General features: G+C 42.1%; 1 protein-coding gene across 1 annotated transcript in view; it reads right to left on the minus strand.

The window, feature by feature from the left end:
- HECW2 (HECT, C2 and WW domain containing E3 ubiquitin protein ligase 2) overlaps positions 1–23,125 on the minus strand; it is a 159,998-nt gene extending 136,873 nt beyond the window's left edge. The window contains exon 1 of the mRNA XM_068137985.1: positions 23,000–23,125. The gene's annotated coding sequence lies outside the window, so the exon portion shown is untranslated. The remainder of the gene's footprint in view (positions 1–22,999) is intronic.
- Positions 23,126–23,337: the final 212 nt, after the last annotated feature.

A 23,337-nucleotide genomic window follows, 5' to 3' on the forward strand; every position in this document is an offset into this window, starting at 1 on the left:
AAAGGAAATAATAATAGATTTTAATTTAAAACCCTAGCCATGTTCTCTTACGGAGAGAAGTCAAAACTTGGATGTCCAGGATGCTCTGGATGCTTGGGAAGAGACAACCTGCACTACAAAAAGAAATCTCTGTCCAACAAAATCATTATTGACTGAGAACACCCAATAGCCATCAACTCTGAAAAGCTTCCTATTTGGATTTCCTCATAGAAGGCTACACTCAATTTCACTTGGTCTACTCAACTTTAATGGACTTTGGAAAAAACAAACAAACAAACATCATTCTAACATTTTAGGAATAAACACCAAAGCTCCAAGTATCCTGCAAGCAATGCTTAGCGTGGGTTCTCATGTCATGACACTGTGCAAGGTCCCCAAAGCAAGAATCAAGCAAGGTACTCTGCCTAGACAAGAGTAAGACACAATCCCTGCCCTGAAGAATGTCTTCCTCAGGATGAAGGGTGCTGTTGCAGGTCAAGCTCTAGTTCACTCTATGTTGTATAGACTCTGCAGCTATATTTGCAAGAGTATCATCCATCAGCCCAAACAAATGATGAAGCAGCAAGCTGAGAGATCCAAGTAACAGGCAGAACTGTGAATATCTACAAAACCAAAACCGACAGCAAACAAAAATTAACATAAGAGGCAGTGAGGGTTAACACAGATTTTCATTCAATGAAAGGAAGCAGACCAAAAATTAAAAGAGATCTGACAGAAACAATTATCTGGTACCTCAGTGACAAAAGAAGCAGATCTCATTTTTTGTGAAGGATTAGAAGCCACATCACTGGCAGCAGCAAAAGAACCCAAAGCAAGAATGTCTGTGATTCACTGTCTGGTCTGGTTACTCTGAAACTCTCATGAATTTACTGTGTACTGGAGCTGGGAATACATAGCTAAATATGATTTCTCACCTAGGAAAAAAAAATACAGTAAGAAAACCCAGAGATGCATTTTCTGCAGTTTTCAGGCCTGAAGAGAGCCCAATATTTAGTTATGCCAGGTCAATGGTCATTATATCCAGATTCATCATCCTCCAGTAGAATCTGGAAGACAGCAGAACTGGTCCCAGATTTCTCCACAAAAGAAATCTGACAAACCACAACTGATCACAGAAGTAAAGGAAATTCCAATATGTTGACTATAGAGCTCTTTAATCTGAAGATATACAGGTTTCACTTAGCCTTTCATATGGCTGCATTTAGTCAAATGGTTATAAACCTTAAGCCTGTGTTAAGTCTCTCATTCATCTGCATTGCATTCTAATGCTTCTACACAGTCTGACTTAAAACTCCTCACAGACCAAAGCTTTAAGTTGATTTCATAACACAAATGCCTATTTTTTATTACTTCTCTCCTATTTGCATTATCTCAGTGGTATTACCTTCAACCTGAATATCAATCTGAATTCTACTAGAAACAGCACAGTAGGATAAAAAGATGACTTCTCTGCACTGACTTAGCTGGCACAGTACACTGAAGGACATTCATTTTCCCTATTGATGTCCAAACAGTAAAACCCAGAAAATTCACAAGACTTACAAACACTCTATACTGATCAGGCCCCATTCAAAAACTGGGTTCAGTTTTGGGCCCATCACTACAAGAAGGACATTGAGGGCTGGAATGAGTCCAGAAATGGGAAGTGAAGGTGTATAAGGGTCTGGAGAAGAAGTCCTATGAGGAGCAGCTAAGGAAACTGGGGTTTGTTTAGTCAGGAGAAAAGGAGACTGAGGGGAGAACTCATTGCTCTCTACAACTCCCTGGAAGGAGGTTGTGGTGTGGTAGGGGTTGGTCTCTTCCCCCAAGTGACAGGACAAGAGGAAATGGCATCAGGATGTGCCAGGTGAGGTTTAGGTTGGACACTAAGAATTTTTTTTTTCTACAAAATGGTTGTCAAGGCTTGGAAGAGGCTGCCTGGGGCAGCAGTGGAGTCCCCATCCCTGGAGGGATTGAAAAGCCTTGTAAATGCTGAGGGACATGGTTTGGTGGTGGTCTGGCAGTGATGGGTTAATGGTTGGGGACCTTTTCCAACCTTAAAGATTCTATGACTCTACACGGTAAGAGAATGAACCAGTGTGCCAATAATCACCTAACGGCAAGGAAAATCAGGTACCTGTGTGGCCTGTGGTTGTGTGGACACCATCACCAATATCACCTTACAGTCAATATCCAGCTTCCATTAAAAATAAATAAATAAATAAATCAGAATGGCAAGATCCTAGTCAGGCAGTTTCACCTCAAATAAGGAAACTTTGGCAGACTTTGTTTTCCACTCGTTCTTTAGCTGTTACTGGCTCACTTCCACATATCATCAGCCAGGCTGTATTTTTGACAAATGGAGAAAGAGTTACGCCAATGGGACCAGAGCTAATAAACCTGGCAAAAGCTAAAAGGACACAAAAGGCAAGCTGGTAGAAAGAATGACAATGAAAATCAAAGGAATGCAGTAAATAGATCTGAAAACACTGGAAAAAGACTAATGGCAACACTTGAAAACTATATAGAGACAGAATTCAGTCTAATTTGTCTCCCCATGTGGCACAGGCTGGAGAATTCACCCATCAAGTCCTGCACCTCACCTCAACAGAAGCTGTGTATGAATGCATCCAGCAAGACTAGGAAAAATTTTTGATCTGTATGTAGCAGGAAAGCAATACACCCAGTCTCCCTGACCAGGCAAGATACCTGAGGTCCTCCCAGTGTCAGCAGAATCCCAAGTCTCCTCCTCTCCGTGTGTGTCCAAGTCTGTCTGTACACAAGGCTGGGTTCCACACCACCTCTGAAAAGGGTATTTTACCAGAGAGCACATGCATACACAGACCACCTGATGTGGACAAGAAACAAGGAGCAGGCCACATCCAAATGATTCTTGCAGTATGTCTCCTGGTGCAGCCACAGAGCACACAGAGAGTGGGGTGCAGACTGGATGAATGCTCCTGGTAGTGGCAACCCTCAATCATCATTTTCCCAGTGCTATTCCTAGCCCTTCCTCTACTACCTTACAGGTTTTTTAATCTAGATGATTACAACATTGCAGTTCTTTTATTATTTTGAAAGCAGATTCTGCACATCCATAATGAATGAAATGGAAATTTGCACAGGTGTGATCCCAAACCAAGAGCTTAAATCCCCAAGAGATACAGATGTAAATGGGAAGTCACTAATGTTGGAGGGGAATGAAGTTTCAGAAATGTTTATATGCTGCATGTATTCCTTCTGCTTTTCTTAATGAAACATATAGATTAACACCCTAAATACCTATTGCAGGAAGCATCATTGCCAGTGTCTTAGCCTAGCTGTAAATTTGTATTAACTCCTTCCTGGTTTGTGAGAATTGGTTTAAAGGCAGTCACTGAAAAATGCAATGCAATGCTTGGCCACGATCCACACTGGCACCACTGCACACGCTAGGCATCGTTTCACGTATTGTGAAGGACTTTAAGGACTTGGGAAAAAACCTAAGAGTCTACTGAAACTTCCTCAGACAACTTTTCTGTCTCTGCAGCAGGAGATGTTTCATCTGTGTCACCTTATTTGCTTTACCTCCTGCACCTTTATCATCAACCACCATTTATTTTCCTCTGCCATCTACTTTCTCCCTTTCTGAAGGCTTAGGGAGTCCTGTCTACATCAGCTAGACAAAAACTCAGAGGTCATTTGATTACCAGACATAAGCACTTACTCACTGAGATGGAGATCTGGTAGCAAGACCTTTTCAACCTTGCTGATGATAATGCAATAGGATCCAGCAGCTAACAAAGCCAGATCAATTCAGCCTTGAAATAGGCTGCAATTTCCTAGCAGCAACTGCAGCTGAACCTTAGAACTGTTTACTGGGAATGATGGAGGGCAAAATCACAAGGCCTACCATCAGGCATTCTCTCTGTCACATGCTGTGTTTGTGAAGACTTTAATCTATCACTGGAAGGATTTACAGAAAGGTTGTGGCATGAGCAGCATTTCTTTCCAGGTCTTCATCTCTTGATCTACAAACATTTTTCTTTACATGTTCTTCATCAAGTGGTACCTGGACACTTGTCAGCACAATACCTGCCTGAACCCAGACTGACACTGGGTTACTGATCTGCAGGAGATTGGGATAAAGCTCTAGTAATCCCACTGGGCCCCAGACGCTTAAAAATCACAACAATGAACACTGACCTGCATTTCACTTGTCTTCAGAAAGTTACACATAAGGCACATGCACTGTGAATAAAGCTTAACCTAGGCAAAATATTAGCGTTTAAATACAGTGTGAGCAACATAAACCAGGAGAAAATAAGATAATATCCTGAATACTAACACTAATCTTACCTGAGTTTGTCTTCAGGGGCAATGGCAAAGATGGACAGTTCCAGTAATTATTTCATCCAAAACCTCCTATCTCTCCATTCCAACAGGAAAGTCTCCCAGCATTTTTGATCTAAACTTTTCTCTAGAGAAAAAATAAACCCTTACAGAACCCTACTTTTAGAAGAAAGTCTAAGGATTCTATTTTGTAAAAACAGAGTTGATTTTCAAAAGAAGAAGGAGTCTGACTGATATTTCTTCACATCTGCAACGGCAGCTCCCCTCCCAGGCATCTGATTGAGCATCTGTGAAAAATTAAGTAGGCACTTCAGCATTCTGCCAAACAGCACTGAAAAACATACTTCAATACTTGGATGATTTGGGATTTCATCTTCAAAACAGTTCAGGTCTTAAATATGCATCACTATAAAACACAGATTTCTTGCTTACTGTTCAAATTTGACCCACGATTCTTTGGCAGCATTTTTCAGGACACAGGCAATACCTTTAGTCTGGGCCAGAGACTGCCACAATGCTACCAATTTTCAGTGCTAGCTTTCTACCACAGAAGTAATGACCTTGTGAAGGCCGACAAAGTACATAACACCTTCTTTATTAAGAACCCCAGCACTGCACTAAGCCTCCAGCTGCAAGGTCTGCAAGGAAATGACAGCAATAAGTCTAAAAGATACAGTTCCAAATTCAATGTGCAAGGCTCTCTTGGTGTCAGATGTCTTTCTATCAGAATCAGACGTGAAATTTAACTTCTGCTTTGCAGTTCCTCTTGTGCCTAAGATCAACTACATTAGAAATTTGTTTTAAAACTGTTTAGGATTGCTTTTATTTAATGAAAGAAAGTTCACCTATGTACTGCAGCCTTTTAACCCCACATAGTTTCTCTCATTTATGTTCCTTATTTTTAAACACCTCACAAAACAATTGAATTGCAATATGTTACATAAAGCATTTTAAAGCCTTCTCTCAAAAGAAAAAGAAAAAAAAAAATCATCTAAAAGCATTTTAACAAGCCACCATTTCTGTCAAAACCAAACCAACAAAATCACCCAAACTCCAACATGTATTGAACTACAACTGAGTGTATTTAATTGTCTAGAAAACACTGTGGAAAAAAACAAATGTACACCTTCAACTAAAATTCAGCACACTGTGGGTCTACCTATGTTCTAACCCTGCCGTAGGTCATGATGAGTCACTGTTGTCTGGAAGAGCAGCCAGAGCACCACCTGCAACTTGTCAGTGAGTTGAAATGAGATTAAGCTCTCCAAAGCCTTTCCTCAGCAGGAAAGTCTTGCCTTACACAGAATTATTGCACAAATGCAGTTACACAAAACAGTATCTCCAAAGCAAATGTCATTTCGGCTCCACACTGAAAGCAGAGCACACAAAGAATAAAAGGTTCCCACCACAACAGCTGTCAATGTGCTTTCCTGGGGTTTTTCTTAAGGGCAGCTTTGGGGAACAAATAGTCACACTGATTTCCAGTCACACTCTGCCTCTTCCTTTCCCCCTCACTTACGTATTAAGGACTGGCCTTCAGCACAGCCATGAGTTAAAAGTTTAATACACCCCTGTAGCCTTAATCACAAGGACCATTGCACATCATCAAACATCATAGCTCTCTGGCAAGTGCGAAATGTTGCATCCTCCTTGGTATTTCTCAAAACATCAGGGTATTGAATTATGCTCCTAAAATCACATAGAGAACACAGTAACAGTCATGCAACTGAAGACAGACTACTTGTAAACTATTACAGATATTTCCTGTACTCTTCAATGTTCTCACCACAATTTCTTTTCCAGAAGCGTACAGCTACCCAGATATTCTGTCATCAGCAAAGCCCAAGAGTTTTCTGGCCTGTTACCTGCCCTGTGAAGGGCCAACAGCACAGAAAAAATGCATGCTGAATGATCTAGTATCAGTCTTATGAAACATTAACAAGCACAAAGCAACCAGCCAGATGCAGAAAAGCAGGGAACTAAAATATGTTACTGGCAGGATTTTAAAATCCTTCTCACTTTAACAACAAATACAACAGTGAGCTCAGCCTGCAAACAAAGAAACTGCAGGTGGATTTTATACCTACTACTGTCCCTGACAATATTCTCTCTCAAGTACTTCATCATAGAATCATGGAATGGTTTCTGATGGAAGGGACCTAAAAGATCAGCTAGCTCCAACCCCCTGCTCATGGCCCTATCCAACCTGACTTTCAACACTGCCAGGCTTGGAGCCTCTTCTGCTTCTCTGGACCACCTGTTCCAGTGCCTCACCACCCTCACGGGACAGAACTTTTCCTTAACATCTAATCTCAATCCAGCTTCTTACAGTTTGAGGCCATTACCCCTCATCCTGTCACTCTGTGCTTTTGCACAAAGCCCCCCTCCAGCTCTTCTGCACCCCCTTCAGGTACTGGAAGGCTGCCTACAGTCTCCCAGGAGCCTTTTTTTCCAGGCTGAACAACCCCAGCTGTCTCAGTCTGTCTTTATGGGAGATGTGTTCCAGCCCTCTGATCATCTTCATGGCTTCTGGACCTGCTCTAACAGTTCCACAACATCTTTTTGTTACTAGTTTATCTTTCTAAGTAAACTCAGAGCTGTTCTTTTCATTGTGCATTTAGCTTCAAAGATGGTGCTGATATCTGAAGTCTCAAAAAGGACTTCTATAGCCACAAAACTGTTTATTCCCCCCACCTCAGTCTCACCAGTTCAGCCAGTACAAACTGTACCTTCCATCCCTGATACGCCCCCCCCAAATTTTGGCACACTTATGCACGGCCCTGAGCCATTTCTGAGTACTGCTGTCATGGAATGTATCTGGGTTTGGCTCCCACAGTATTTTATGCCAGGCATGAATTAATTATGCCTTCTTAAAGCTTGTTCCATGACACTTCTGCTGGATGCCTCCTAGATTCTATATTAACTGAAACAATGAAAAAAAAACCCCAAAGAATCCAACCTAAATCTATTTTCAGCCTGGTTTTATTAAAGCTCTTTCACACTTTTTAACACATTTTGTCTGTTCTTCTTCTGTCATTCTGAAGTGACTGCACATTTAGACATTAGATTATTTTAAAAATACCTTTGTGATTTTAGCCTTTTGTATGATGTATAAAATCTCCTGGACTCTGTATCAGGATGTTCTTCAGCTGCTAAAAGAAGAAAACTTGTTACTCCTGTTCAGTGAATACAGAATGGGGTAAGATGCTGCAATTTGGAGGCCTGGTACTGTTAGTAGTTTCAAGATCCCTTATCTCCAAGACTCTTTCTGAACCAGAAAGGCTGACAAACCTTCCATCCACTCACTGAAAGGAAGAGCTGCAGCTGCCACTTCTTAAGAAGTTAAACAATAAACCATACTGTGTTTTCTTTACAAAGCTGGCTTGCAATCCAGGATTTCCATGAAGCCAGATGCAAAGGTACAGGTTCATTAATCCCTGCAATGAACTTCATTTTGCTTCAACTGCCACCTTCTCTGATAAACCCGTGCTATTCTGTAATCCTCATGATTCAATCCAATTTAACTACACATTCTAAATTCTCTTTCTCCCATTCATCTTACTGATATGTCTCAGAGCCCAAATATATTTCAAAACAGCCCTAGCCCATCAGCTACCTCTTCCACCATCATCAAGAGAAGAAAAGTTGAGTCATACAGCAGGATGCCTGTACTGCACCAGTTCCACCTCAAGGCTCTGCTCCTGCCCTTCATGACCACTAAGGAGCCAGCAGAAAGCTACTTTAGAGAATCTCCTTTCTATCTGGAATCTGTCAAGATCTGCTCTCAGCTGGACAGCCACAACTCTCAAAGGGAAGGGTGAAAAGTAGAGAAACCATTTTACAAGGTGGCATTTTTACTCTATCAAACCACAGCACATCCAACCATCTTGGATCTCCTTATCAATGTAGTGCAACTAATCTCTTGGTGGGGGTTGGATTTCATTTGTGGTTTTTCAGTGTTTTGTTTCAGTTGTTTTTTTGTGTTTGCTTGCTTTAAGAAGATGCTTACGGGGTCTGCAAGAACCCTTTTACTTAGCATTTGGAAAGCACAAGGAGCACACATGGGGGCAGCTATGGTACGTGAGGTGACAGGCAGACACTTCCACTGTGGATCAATGATTTCTTTACAAAGGCTACTGGCTGGCTGTATTTGCATGAATGAATTTGAACTGTAAAGGTAATAGACATTTCTTCCTCACACATCACCAGTGGAGAAGAAAGAAAAAAAAAAAAAAATAGTAGTAGCTCTATCAGGAACAGCAGTCAGGCATGTTTAATCAAACTGTTAATCTGATGGTTTGCAGCTACTTTGATGACAGCAGGGTAAAAACCCCACACCCAGCAGTTATGCCGGTTAACCTGCCTTCCACTACCATACACTTTTCAGCCAGATACAGTATAGCTACTGATGGATACACATCCAACACATGGTTTATGCAATTCCCAGGGTCTGTTCCAGTCAAAATCATTATCACTAAATATTTATTGCATTCTGACACACTTACTTTTTCTCTTCCTCTTTCTGTAGTCAAGCCTTCTGCTGAATGTGTTAATAACAGTGAAAAGAAGCCACTAACTGGCAACTAATACAACTGTAGAGCAACACAGTGCTAAGTATCAAGCTAGACCAAATATTTACAATTAAACTGCGACTTGTGCCTTTGATTTCACAGAAGTGGTTCATCTCCCATCAAAGTGCTTGTTTGCCTCCCCAGAGTTCCAAAAGAAAGGATATTCTCATTTTACTAACTGATCTTCTTGTTAGGAGTTACATATCTGCTATGGTATTTTGCAGCTCAGTAATCATTACCCAAAGCTAAATTCTCATCAAATACAACAGAGATTCAAGAGCACAGCCTATAATTTTGTGCCTCAAATGAGACAACCACAGTCAAAGCACAACATAATGGCATCCTGGCCTGTATCATTAACAGTGTGGCCAGCAGGAGCAGGGAGGTCATTGTGCCCCTGTACTCAGCACTGGTTAGGCCACACCTCAAGTACTGTGTCCAGTTCTGGGCTCCTCAGTTTAGGAAAGATGTTGACTTGCTGGAACGTGTCCAGAGGAGGGCAACAAAGCTGGGGAGGGGTTTGGAGCACAAGCCCTATGAGGAGAGGCTGAGGGAGCTGGGGTTGCTTAGCCTGAGGAATAGGAGGCTCAGGGGTGACCTCATTGTTCTCTACAACTACCTGAAGGGAGGTTGTAGCCAGGTGGGGGTTGGTCTCTTCTCCCAGGCAACCAGTACCAGAACAAGAGGACACAGTCTCAAGCTGTGCCAGAAGGCAGAAGTTCTTCATAGAAAGAGTGATTGGCCAATGGAATGGGCTGCCCAGGGAGGTGGTAGAGTCACCATCACTGGAGGTGTTCAGGAAAAGACTGGATGGGGTGCTTGGTGGCATGATTTGGTTGATTAGATAGTGTTGGATGATAAATTGGATTCAATGATCTCAAAGGTCTCTTCCAAGCTGGTTAATTCTATTCTGTTCTATTCTATATGAACTTAGGCAGACCAAAAGAACAGAGGACACTGACAGAAGCTCATGACTGGAAATCATTATCCAGCTGCTTTTCAAGTTGTTTGCTGTGAGCAACCAATTCCAACAAGACCATTAGATAGGAAAGCCAAAAGAATTGCCAGAATTTTAGACACAAACACATTTCAGCAGAAACAGTCCCAAGAGTGAAGTTGGCTTATGCAGAGTTTTTAAAGAGTTGATGCTAATCATAATATTCAAAGCTAAGAAAGCAAACAGGAGTACTATGAGATTGTGGACATCCTATGTACCCGAGGAATTATTTTTTTCCAGTAATTTGACTGAACAAATATAATTGCCCATGTCAAGAAGTTCCAAAAGCAGATGCAATTAATGCACGACTGTCCCAAAAGAAACAGAAAAGGGGTTTCACTATTCAGGCATCTTAGGAGCACTACTGACATGCAGCAGCTATTTCTGCAACACTTATGCCTGCATAAATATGTCTAAGTCACTTGTATTGACTTATTACTCACACTCCTAGCTTCTGATAAAATTCCTTTTCAAAGCTTAATAAAGCATCATGGATCACTTCTAGACTGGTGCCTCAAGATGACTGTGTGCAGCAAACACTGTAAAAAAGTTACAAATTTGTTCTCATCTCAGAAACAGCTCCAAATATTTCATGATTTTGCTAAAAAAAAATAAAATCTTAACCTAAAATTAGCATTCTGTATGTGGGCACACCACTATTTTTGAAGAGACTAAAAAAATTCTGTGTACTAACCCTAGTCTTTTATAGCTAAGTGTTATATATATACATATATATATAACTTAACTATAAAAGAATATCTATAAAGACATATATATATATTTTATGTATATACACACACACAAAAAACCCAAAAAACCCCAGCAAAGCTCAGTCCAAGTGACAAAATCCCATATGCATACCTGCAGCAAGTGAATTTGCAGACTGATCCCTATCACTCCTCACTCCATTTGCCTTATTGCATATTTTGGAAGGTAGCATCCTTTTCCATTGAGAGAGAGGTAAAACATTCAAGTTAAAGTTCATCCTCAAGTTAAGGTTCCTGCCCCTGTACTCAGCACTGGTTAGGCCACACCTTGAGTACTGTGTCCAGTTCTGGCCCCCTCAGTTTAGGAAAGATGTTGACTTGCTGGAACGTGTCCAGAGAAGGGCAACAAAGCTGGGGAGGGGTTTGGAGCACATACCCTGTGAGGAGAGACTGAGGGAGCTGGGGTTGCTTAGCCTGGTCAGGGGAGATCTTATTGCTGTCTACAACTACCTGAAGGGAGGTTGTAGCCAGGTGGGGGTTGGTTTCTTCTTCCAGACAACCAGCACCAGAACAAGAGGACACAGTCTCAAGCTGTGCCAGGGGAGGTTTAGACTGGATGTTAGGAAGACATTGTTCATAGAGAGAGTGGCTGCCCATTGGAATGGGCTGCCTGGGGAGGTGGTGGAGTCACCATCATTGAAGGTGTTTAGGAGGAGACTTGATAGGGTCCTTGGTTGCATGGTTTAGTTCATTAGATGGTGTTGGATGATGGGTTGGACGTGATGATCTTGAAGGTCTCTTCCAACCTGGTTTATTCTATTCTATTTGACAATGCACTGGAGCTGTTGGAGATGAAAGCAAAAGCTAGCATGTGCCACTCTTTCCTGACACAAGGGAGACAAAATGATATAAAGGACTGACAGGCTCTCAGGTCTGTAAGAGACATTAGAGCACTGCCAGAGTTCAGCAGCTGATCAAAAGGTGACCCAAGGCACCTGCTACAGACCAGGAAGCAGGGAGAGAGAAATGAATCCTAATCACATCCTTTGTTTTCTGGGCACAACCCTTCTTTCAGCTGATACTCTGCCAGTCCTGTGGCTGGCCAGTATGGCTGCCTCCCACAGCTAGACTTTATCCTCCACAGACAGAATATATCCTTCCCCAACAGCTAGAATATATGCTTTTAATTTTTTTTACCTACTACCCTTCTCAAAGGTGATCAAACTTCACTTTCCAGTCTCCCATTCCTACTAAACCAGAAAGAAAAGGATGACCAGGACCAATTAATGTGCATGCAGAGAGTTACAGAAATCCAAAATTACTGAGGTCTGGGGAGGGATGAGAGTGGTGAGAGAATTGCAGAGATGCCTGAAGACAAAACTAAGAGAGAGAAATGGGTGAAGGAAGGAAGTCAGAAGATTAAACACTTTGGGACACAGAAGATGATAAAATAGGAAAACTTCAAAGAAAGGAATCAAAAGAATAATTTAAAGATAATGGATACATGACATTTCAGAGTATATGATCTGAAAACTCAAATTGTTCCTGTTCTGTGGCTAAATTGATTAAAATTCTATGGGTTTCTAACTAAAAAGCCACATTAAAGACACACTAATGATAATAGAGGGAGAAAGAATCTTGTGATCTGGTACTACACAAAATCACTTGGACTCTGGCAAGATGCACTTAAATTAGTTCCATAATGGTTGAAGTACCACTCAAGAACTGGAGTGTAACTCAGGCAGAACACCTTACAGACCATTATTTCTATGAAGGTATGATACATAGGAAGCTTGATGGTGTTTTGGGAATGAATTACTTTCCTATGCTAAGTTTCAACAGCAAACAGGAGCACATAAGCTCCAGTCTCTGGATTTTAAAGCACCATAAAGACCAGAGCTTGTAAATTAAAAGCAGTAGTGAAGTCCTAGCAGATTTAATGGAGGTTGTCACATTTAAGAAACAAAAGCATTGTTTAAGGCTCCATTTTTTATTTTTGAAAGTGAGGTAAGGGTGGCAAGAAGAAGCTTTTCACATTAAAACATCACACACCATGAAAGACTTTTCTCAAAGAGAGCAGTCTAGAAGCATTTGTAGTTCAGATTTCACTGACCTGAAAGACTGTTTCATAGCTCAATTTGCAAGACCGTTACTGCAGGTTCTGGACAGGTGAGGCCAAGGCTAACTGTATGAAGTTCTACAAGGCCAAGGGCCAGGTCTTCCACCTCAGTCACAATAACCCCATGGTAAGCTACAGACTTGGGGATGTGTGGTTGGAAAGCTGTGACTTGGAGAGGGGCCTGGAGGTACTGGTCGATGGTCGACTGAACATGAGTGAGCAGTGTGCCCGGGTGGCCAAGAAAGCCACTGGCATCCTGGCTTTTATTAGAAACATTGTGGCCAGCAGGGACAGGGAGGTGATTGTTCCCCTGTACTCAGCACTGGTAAGGCCACATCTTGAGTGCTGTGTTCAGTTCTGGGCCCCTCACTATAGGCAGAACACTGAGGTGCTGGAGCATGTCCAGAGAAGGGCACAGAGGCTGGTGAAGAGCCTGGAGCACATGGCCTACAAGGAGCAGCTGAGGGAGCTGGGGGTGTTCAGTCTGGAAAAGAGGAGGCTGAGGGGAGACCTCATTGCCCTCTACAACTACCTGAAGGGTGGTTGGAGCGAGGAGAGGGCAGCCTCTTCTCTTCTAGACAGCACTAGAGGAAATGGTTACAAGCTACACCAGGGGACATTCAGGCTGGATATCAAGAAATGTTTCTTCACTGAAAGAGTTTGCAAACATTGGAATGGTCTACCCAGGGCAATGGTGGAGTCACCATCCCTGGGGGTATTTAAGCAGCGTGTGGGTCAAGGGTAGGACTGGATGATCTTTGAGGTCTCTTCCAACCAGATCTGTTCTGCAAGACTGTGATTTTATCACCCCAGGCTTTACTAACTGCGTTCTGCCATAACAGCACACCTCTGCCACAGTTCACAGTCCTGCTCATTCCATCCTCTGCAAATGCCTTTTTCCTGCATGGTCCAAGAATAGCACAATAAATACTTGTAACTCTATTCCTTGGGTCCTTTCCATGTATGAATAATGGATAAATACTTAAATCTACCCCATATTTCTTACACACATACACACACAGAGCCCAAAAAAAAGCAGCAGTTTGCACTCTTAAACAATGAGTTCCTGATAACTGTAAAATTCCATTCACCTCAGTGAGACTTTAGACATGCTATTTAATACCATCTGCAGATGAAAACATGGCTACAGCACCTAACTACAGGAATATTCATGGTCTAGAGATCACATATGGGTTATTTTTAATTCCAGGTAACTAAAACCAAGAACATTGAAGTGAAAAGCTGCAAACATGCAAAATATATTTACATAAATTTATGTTTTATTGAGATAAAATGCTTTCAATCAAGTTCAGTTAGACAGAAATATCTAAGATACAGATACCCAGTGAGTAACTTGTGAAGTAAAATATTTACACAAGAAAACTTCTCTCCAGAAAAAGGAAATGTGAATATATCCTGCATTACTTCTGCTATTTTTCTGTAGTAAACTACATCTCACCAAATTTTTAAACTAGTTTTAGTACATTGCACAGATCGAAGGAAAAACTGATCAGATACACCAGACAAAGCTGATTACAATCTGTTAATCCACTTAATTTAAGCTGTACTTGGCCTGGTTTGAGGAATGTAAATGACAGTAGCCCAATTAAGTGTTATGCCAGTTTATGTTAGCTGGGATCAGGCCTGCAAGCTCTCCTTTTCCACTAAAGTTCAGTAAGTTTCCAAACATTCAAAAAGTAACAATGGTATTATACCCAAAACCAACTCCTTGTGTTCCATGAAGCAGAGAAGACACTTTTTTTTTCTTCCCTCCACAGGATTCAAAACTTCCCTTAATTTCTCCTTCCTTAGAAAATACAATTTCTAAGATTCAACAACCCACATCAGATTTAGGTTGTCAATCTCAAGAGTAAAAGATTTAATTATTGGTTTCCCAAGAGGTAACAAATGGAGTTTACATTTAAATTCTGGTTTGGATGGAAGAGGAACAAAAGGATAAACCATCCATGAGAGCAAGAAGACATGATCAGGACCTGTTGTGATACTATCTGGATCCTAATTGTTCTGACAAATCAGGCTCACTGGCAGATGACTTACATTTTAAATGGTAAGACACGAAGCACATTCAGCAGGAAGCTAAATCCTTTGCACTGCTTTTTGTTTTCCAAATCATAGGATCATTGCATCACAGGATGTTAGGGGTTAGAAGGGACCTTCAAAGATCATCAAATCCAACTCCCCTGCCAGAGCAGGACCACAGAATCCAGCATAGGTGGCACAGGAACACATCCAGATGTGTATTGAAAATCTCCAGGGAAGAGACCCCACAAACTCTCTGGGCAGGCTGTTCCAGTGCTCTGTGACTCCCACGGTGAAGAAGTTCCTCCTTGTGTTGAGGTGCAACCTCCTGTGCTGTAGTTTATATCCATTGCCCCTTGTTACATCTCAGGATGCAACAGAGAAGAGACTGTCCCCTCCCTCCTGACACCCAGCCCTCATATACCTATAAACATTTATTAAATCCCCTCTCAATCTTCTCTCCAGACTAAAAATGACAATCAGTCAGCTAAGACACCAAGTCCACACAAGGTCTCCTTTAGAAATGTAGTTGGAATACATGATGTGTTCCTGACTTCTACTTCTGAGGTGTTGGGAAGAATGAATACATTATCCACACCTAGGAAGATTGTTTCCATTCCATTTTAAAATGCTTCATAACGCTAATCATGGCATAATTTAGTTAAGTCTTTGATATAAAGACAGTCAACACTGTCTTATGTATTAGTAAAGGGATGTCCTTAAGTTAAGAACCACATTAATCTGTTTCCATGTATTAGAGCCTCACTAAAAAAAACCCAAAACTGAAAAGAACACAGAAAAAAGACTTGAGGAAAGTATCTCTGTTTTTCCAAACACAGTATTGGAGCCTGATAGTGCTTATGTTCTGCTCCCCCACAGCAGTCTCCTGTTTGTTTGGGTGGACCATTTCAAAGCATTAGAAAGAAAAACACTTGTGTGGTGACACCACCACCACAAACCTTAGAAGAAACAGTGACACACACACAAGACCTGAGGCTTACATTTTCTGCTATGAACAGATTCGAAATGGACTGTGCCATGTGAAAAACACCCAGCAGTAGAGGAATGACCAAATTACAGTAAGGAACAAAAGAAAGCTGGAAGGTTGAAACAAAGGCTTCTTCAGTGCCAACACATGGTAGATCTCCCATTAAAATAGAAAAAATAAAAGAAAGAAAAGGCATTATCCCTCCTTATATTGACTTTATTTACCCCACCTACATATAATCAAGAAATGCAATAGAAGTTTATCTACAGAAGCAAGAAAAAAAACTTGTTAGCTTTTTACCCCCTTAACAAAGAGCTGTCCCCACACAGCTGACACCTGATGAAGTTATGCCAAGAGGTGTTGAATGTACTACTTGTATCCTTAGTGCCTCTCACTCTTTACAGACCCAGATAAGCATAAGCAAGCTCAAAAAACTTCCTCACTTCATAGAGCCTTGGCAGTTAATTGTTCCAGTTAAGTGATTTAGCTTATCAGGTTGAACTTAATACACGATTGCCTCATCATAAGTCAAAACCAGACTTCTTTCTAGTGTATATAAAGCCAAAGCATTTCACTTATTAGCTTACCTTAGCTAGGAATCCAGGGCTTCATTCTATGCCTTGGCACACAGTCAGTATCAGTATCAAGAGGAAAATAAACAACATAAAAGCAAAGATTTCTTCCAAAACAGTGAGTCAGATTTTAACAGACACAGGATCTTGCTGGAACTTAGAATTTCCAAGAATAGAAGGCTAAATTAACACAACACTCACCTCAACACAGTAAACAAACAAAACCCACCAGTTCAAATTCAACAAAGTAATCTAAGGGTAACCTTTTAAACCAGCAATCTGTCCACCTCTGAGAATGTCAAGTCTGACAGTTTGACTTTATTTACCTAATTATTATAAAGTTATGCAGAAATCGACTCTAGAATAAAAACTGCCTCCCATAATCTGCCATATTCAGTGCATTTCACACAATGTCTGAGAAGAAAAAACCTTCCTTACCTCAAAAAACCCCTTACATCTTCAGTATCAAGAACCAAAACACATCTAAACTTTTCAGTGTACCTATACATGCAACACTAAAACAAAGGCAAGTGGAAATTGTCAGAATTTGTGGAACATTAAGGAGTGTGACAATTTGTAACTGGTGAGCAGCAGCCCCACGGTGTTTCAGGGCGCTCGACATTAACCAAAGGTTTCAGAATGCAAAATACCAACCTGCCACACTTAACAGCACAACATAACACAGACTCAGCCAAGTTCAAAGGAAGTTCAGACTGCATGCTTGCTCAGCTTAACAGAATGTGCTTATAAACACGAAGCAAGGTCTAACTTACACTTTGCTGGGAGTTATTTCATTCTAAGCAAGCCAAAACACCTTTTAGGAAGTGAAACACAGAAGTGGTGTCATATCTACACACCCAGGGATTATTAGGTGAATGCTGGAGACAAAACCAGTGTCTTAAGACAACCATAACCCTGACATCTTAACTAGTTCTGATACTTTGCAACAGATGCTTACAAGACCCTAACAACACTTTGAAAAGATCTGGACATCACTCCACATGGCACAATGCAAATCCTATGAGCCAGTTACATGACAAATATGTGCGTGTGTATATATATATGGACACACAAATACACAACAACAATCTGCAACAAACTTTCCTATTTGTTGCTCTCTCATAAATAACAGTGGCAGCTTGTTTTTTCTCTAGGTAAACAGCCCTCTTTTAACCCAAAACCATGCAGCAGTATCCTCATGGCTACATCTGCACTTGTATGCAGAACAGGATAGGAAACATGCTGAAGCCACACAGCACAACTCAGGTTGAATGTTCTCTCACAAAATGGGACTCTCTTACCCATAGTCCATTTTGGGACAGTCCATGGCTTTCCCTGAGCTGTGCCCCATTTGGGCTGCTGGCCTTGGCCAAAAGCATGCCAAGATGCCCACTAGCAATTAAACAGTGCTGCAACCCCATGACAGCATTCAAGACCAAGCTCTAAGCCCACTCAGACAGTACAGCCACAGCTTTATTGATCCCAGGGAAAGCTCTGAAGGTCTCACAGAATCCACCACCAGTAAATCAGTAATTTTCCCATTTTCCTATGCAATACAAATATCTTATTGACAGCAATATTTATGCTCATTAAGATAACATCAACATTTTTATCACAGCAGTGAACCCAGAAGCATAAATTACAGTTTTGATGTACCTATGGCTACATTTGAAAGAGATGACAAGTTTACAATCTCTACTCTTTGTTATTTCTAGTGGGAGGAAAAAAAAGAAAGCTCTTTTATAAAACTATGAGCTCAAAACAGATTCCAATCAGTAACAGCAAGATCAGCTAAGCAGATTAGCTGTTGTTAAAAATGCATCTTAACTGAAGAAAGCACACAGCTCAACCAGCATACCTCCTGAAGCTGGGATGTTGAGGCCTAGCACTATGAAAGCTCACATGCTCCTGAAGGAACAAAGTTAAGCAATCACACAAAGATGACCATGTCTTTTTCTGACAATCAAGATCCAAAGGGAGCTGCTGGGCTTGTAATTTTTATTGCTATTTTGCCAATACACAGGCAGCTGTAATATCCAATGTAGTGAAGCTGTTGATACAGGGCACCCAGTGAATCATAAAATCACTTCAGTTGGAAACGACCTTTATGATCATTGAGTCCACCCAGCATCTAACTCTACCAAAGCTGGTGCTAAACCATGTCCCTCAGCACATCTCTGTCTCTTTGAAACACCTGCAGGAATGGTGATTCAACCACCTCCCTGGGGAGCCTGTTCCAGTGTTTGAGAACCCTTTTAGTGAAGAATTTTCTGATGTCCAACCTAAACCAACCCTGGGGAAATGTGAGGTCATTTCTTCTTGTGATATATTTCTTGTGATGCTAATGAGAAGAGACCAACCTCCATCTGGCTCAAATATCCCTTCAGGGAGTTGCAGAGAATCAAGTCCCCTCTCAGCCTCCTCTTCTCCTGGCTAAACAACCCCAGTTCCCTCAGTCACTCCTCACTAGCCCTGTTCTCCAGACCCTCCACCAAATTTACTGCCCTTCTAGACATAAAGTCCTTCCAATACAAGCATTCTTTCAGCTGAATCCTTGCAGACCTTGCTGCACCCAGCAGGCTGCAGATGATCCACTCCACTCACTGTAAGGTGCTGTGGCTTCAGATGTCACACTGAGTCCTAGCAAACTCTCTTTTCTTTCTGAGGTTACTCTATCTGACAATGTTTTCTGGTTTTAAAGATGCTGCTAGTCTTTCCTGGAAGAAAATGACTTTTACTGTTGCATGTTTTAAGCTCATCTAATTCCATACTAGCCTCTAGGGAATTTTTAAACTAATGACACTGTATTTGTCAAGCACAGAAACTTTTAATATGATTTTTCAAGTGGATTCCAGCCAATGGATCCTGGCCACCACAGCACTTAACAAAACACATCTGACTGTCCTCCATGCAATATTTAGGTGGACTGATTATCGAAATGTTAATTTCTATTACCTAATTACCTTTTTCTGGTGGTCAATACAAGGCATATAGGTATAATTACAACATTATTGAAGCTGTGGTGCCTACAAATCCAGGAGTCAGATGATACATGTGTATACACAGCTTCACAAACTAAGAGGCACACACTTTGAGAAATCCAAACCAAAAAAACTACCTAAGCAAGCTCCCAGTTGGTCTGCTGACCTTATGCTAGCATAAAGAAACACCATCTCAACAGTAGCTACTGTAATGTCAACATCATCTTCTTGACATTCAGTATTTTTTTCATTTCCCGCACCAATATAAAAAGCAAAACCCCCAACTATTAATTATGTTGCAATGACTCCTTAACCCCTCCAAAAGTAAACAGTTCAGATGACCCAGTAATCATCCACTTTTGGGTACGTTCTTAATTCTGAAGGACAAATGGTGTCTTATTTCAAACACTAAGTTAGGCCCAACTGTACTAATTGGATCTTCTGGACAAATAATGCACAAGTTTTAAGCACCTATATCTGTATTTCTGTAAAAAAGAATAATAAATCATATAAAATAAATAAAGAAGGGTTAGTTGAACTCTTCTACAAGTGCCACAGTATTTTAGAATCACATCCTACCTGGAATCTCACCCCATGAAGAGATGACCTTGCAACACAGGTCCATGCTATACAGCTTCATCACCTTACTGCCAGAGAAACAAGCATTTTCAAAGTTGTCTTTGGTACCACTGATATTCTAACTGCTCACAACCAAGCTGCCACAGAGGAGCATCACAGAGGTCCTCTATCAGTGTCTGTATAAATTATGAACCTTCACCTCCATTTATATGGCAGTGACTGCAATTTCTCTTAAGATGCTACACTCAAATATCAAAATAATTTGTAACAGTAAGAGTTAATTCCATTCTCACCTTGCAAGGGGTCCTGACCCAATTCAATAAGCACCTTGTAACCACCATCAGTTCCAAAGTGTCAAAATACAAGCTACAAGAGTACATTTCCTATCCTCTAAGGTTGGAGGTGTCTATAGAAAACATTCCATCTGTTGGGCAAGAAAATTAATACTCTTGCCGCTGGTGAGGGAGTAACCTCACTCCAGCCTCTCCCCCTTTGTAATATAACCAAAAGATCAGAGGATGCGAGGACAAAGACTATGACTGTGCCATGCATGCTGACAGCAGAATCATACAAAATTAGGCTCATCTACTCAGAGCACCCCACGCAATGAAAGGCAGCATTGCTGTATATGGTCTCCAAGAAGGGGGCCTGAACATGCTACTCAGTTTGAAGCACATACTGACATGAGTAAGCAACGTTACCCAAACAGGTATTTTGTCACCATCCACCTCGTATCAGCGCACAATAACTAAGGGAGTAAATGCAACCACCTAAGAATCCTGCTGCTGTCTGACTAAGGAGAGGTATTAAAAAGCTGAAAGGCTGAGTTGAATTTAAAAAGAAAGAAAAAAGGAGGAAAGGAATTGCACTTGATTATTCAAGAAGAATGTAATGTGCAGATTGAGCCCCAGACACAGAAAGGCCCCTTATTTTGCAGTATACTGAAACTTCAGTTACATTTTAAAGAATGCTGGCACGTAAGAGGGAAAAAGCAAGTTAATTTTTCAGTTAGACATTACTATTTAACTTTGTAAAGGGGGCAACACAAAATTCATTCTCCTTTCTCCTCAGGAAATGTGATAAAATAGTCTATTGTTTTTGGCTGACAGCCACCCTGCTATCAAAGGGCTTCTTAAAGGCAAAACATTACTAATTCTACCAGGTCTGAAAAAGCACTGGAAGTGTAAAAAAACCAGAAATGCCCACCAGTTACATTGGCTTTTGAGATAAACAGCAAGATAGTAGAGAAGTCTAAGGAAGGCAGAGGGACCTTGTGGGATCCTTGCAAATGCTCCAAGACAAACCAATCCATTAGGGGCAACAAGATTGAAAGACAGGAAAGGAAAAACACTCTATATGAGGAAAAACTTTACTGTGAGGGTACCAGAGTCCAGAAGCAGGCTGCCCAGAGAGGTTGTGGAGCCTCCTTCACTGAAGAGATTCCAAATCCACCTGGACACTATGATCCTGGGCAACCTACTGTGGGTGCCCCTGCTTTAGAACCATGTTGGAATTCTGTGATACCCCCCCAGTTTACAGTTCATAAGACAGGTGAACTGAAGGAAAGCTTTTCAACTACAGTCCTGTTAAGTTAAATTACTACTAAGCTTAACTTTTAAAATGGTCTCCAGTCAACCATATGAGCTCTATGCAACCTCAAAAGAGTGTTTTGGTTAAAAATTCCAGGATAAGATATAAATCAAGAGATAGAGATGGATGCAATATCCAACATCCACTGTGACATCTCCAGCTGACAAGAAAACAATCACACTGTTGGTAATCCAGAGCACAAAGACTGAAAGGCAGCATTAGGTTTGTACCTTTCCTATTCTAATAATTACATCATATCCTACCACCTCATGCTGCAGCCACACACTATTATTTGACAAGAAGCATTTTCCCAAAGGAGTCTAAAAGCTGGGCATGCGACTCACCTGCACAGAGAGAAATGCTTTTAATCCTTTCATGACACATATTTCTTTCTGTTCCCTAGTGCTGTGAATAATTACAGCTGAAATATTTATAATGGGGTTACTTACTTTGTTTCTAATAACTAAAAAAAATAAAAAATTAATTGTTGGGGAAGAGGGGGGAAAATAATCCACAACATAAGTTTTTGAGCATGGAGGAAGCAGACTGGGCAGTTACAATGTGCAGCAAAGTAAGGCCCCCACTGGGATTTGGGTAGAGGAGGGGTTCGAGGCTTTCACAAACACTCCAGTGCAATACAGCATAGGGCAAAGACTCCATCACATGACGCCCCAGAAAAGGACAAAAAAGGGATGTTATAAATACTCCCCATGCTCCTGATACCTAACATAAGAGATAATAAATTATGTAACTATTACCGTCCACACACACTACAGTCCTTGTACTTTGGCATCATACAACCCCCACATAATGGTTTTTTTTATCTTGTTGCTGTTGTTGTGGTTTGGTTTTGTGTTTTTGGTTTGTTTGCTTTTTGGGTTTTTTTGTTTTAAATACCTTTATGGTTTATACTGATGTGCACCAAAAAGATTAGGAGAAAAGCAAAAACAAGTATACTAAGGAAAAATGATACGTCCACAGGAGCAAACAATCTCTAGCATGGTGAGCATATGAACCTAAGCCTGGTTTTGCCCCCGCAGTCATTGTGCTGTATTTTGTGCACACAACAGGAGCATACATTAAACCGCACTGTTTTGAGATTAACATGCTTGAAATCTACAGTGCTCTTCCCTCCCCACCACGAACACCGCGATAGAAGACCTGGAGAACAGCCTCGTGCATAAATAAATAAACATAATCAATGGCAAGGGGGGAAAAGAGCGGAGGAAACAAGCACGGCGCCCAGAGTGCCGAACGCGTTCTGCGGGCAGGAAACTAGTGGCAATTAAATGGCCCAAACGCGATTAAAATAGAGCCGGAGGGAAGCCTGCCGAGCTCCGCCGCAGACCCAGCCTCCCGCATGACGGGGCAGGGATGGAGCCCAGACCGGCGCGGGGGTACCGCGGTCGGGGCTCCGCACCTGCCGCGGCCCGGTCCCCCTCAGGGTGTAGCCGGTTGCCCCTCACGCTCCGCCACGTCTCCGGTCCCGCGGCCGGCCCCCGCCTGCACCGTGGAGCCCCGCGGCCCCCTCGGCGCCCACTCACCTCGCAGAGGCGCGCACTGCGGCTCCGCGGCGGGCTCCGGGAGGGAGAGAGGGCGGCTCCCGCACCGCACCGTGCCGCTGCGGAACCGGGCGGCGGTCGGAGTCACCCCGTCCTTGCAGCAGGCAGCTCCCGCCGGTGGTGGTGGTGGTGGCAGCGGCCCCTCGGCGCCCACGGCGGGGCGAGCGCCTGCCCGCGCCGCCCCCCGCCCCTTCAGCGCCGGGGCTGGGCCCCCCGCCCCTCTGCCGGCCTCCGCCTCCGTGCCGGCATCTTTCCCTCAATCTTCCCCGGTCACGGCTCTCACAGGGCCGAGATTGCAGCCCCGCGGGCCTGGGCGGCGC

The sequence above is a fragment of the Melanerpes formicivorus genome, unplaced genomic scaffold (genome assembly GCF_026170545.1).
Source record: "Melanerpes formicivorus ecotype bairdi unplaced genomic scaffold, bMelFor1.0.p_v2 SCAF_5, whole genome shotgun sequence".
NCBI classification, from domain to species: Eukaryota; Metazoa; Chordata; class Aves; order Piciformes; family Picidae; genus Melanerpes; species Melanerpes formicivorus.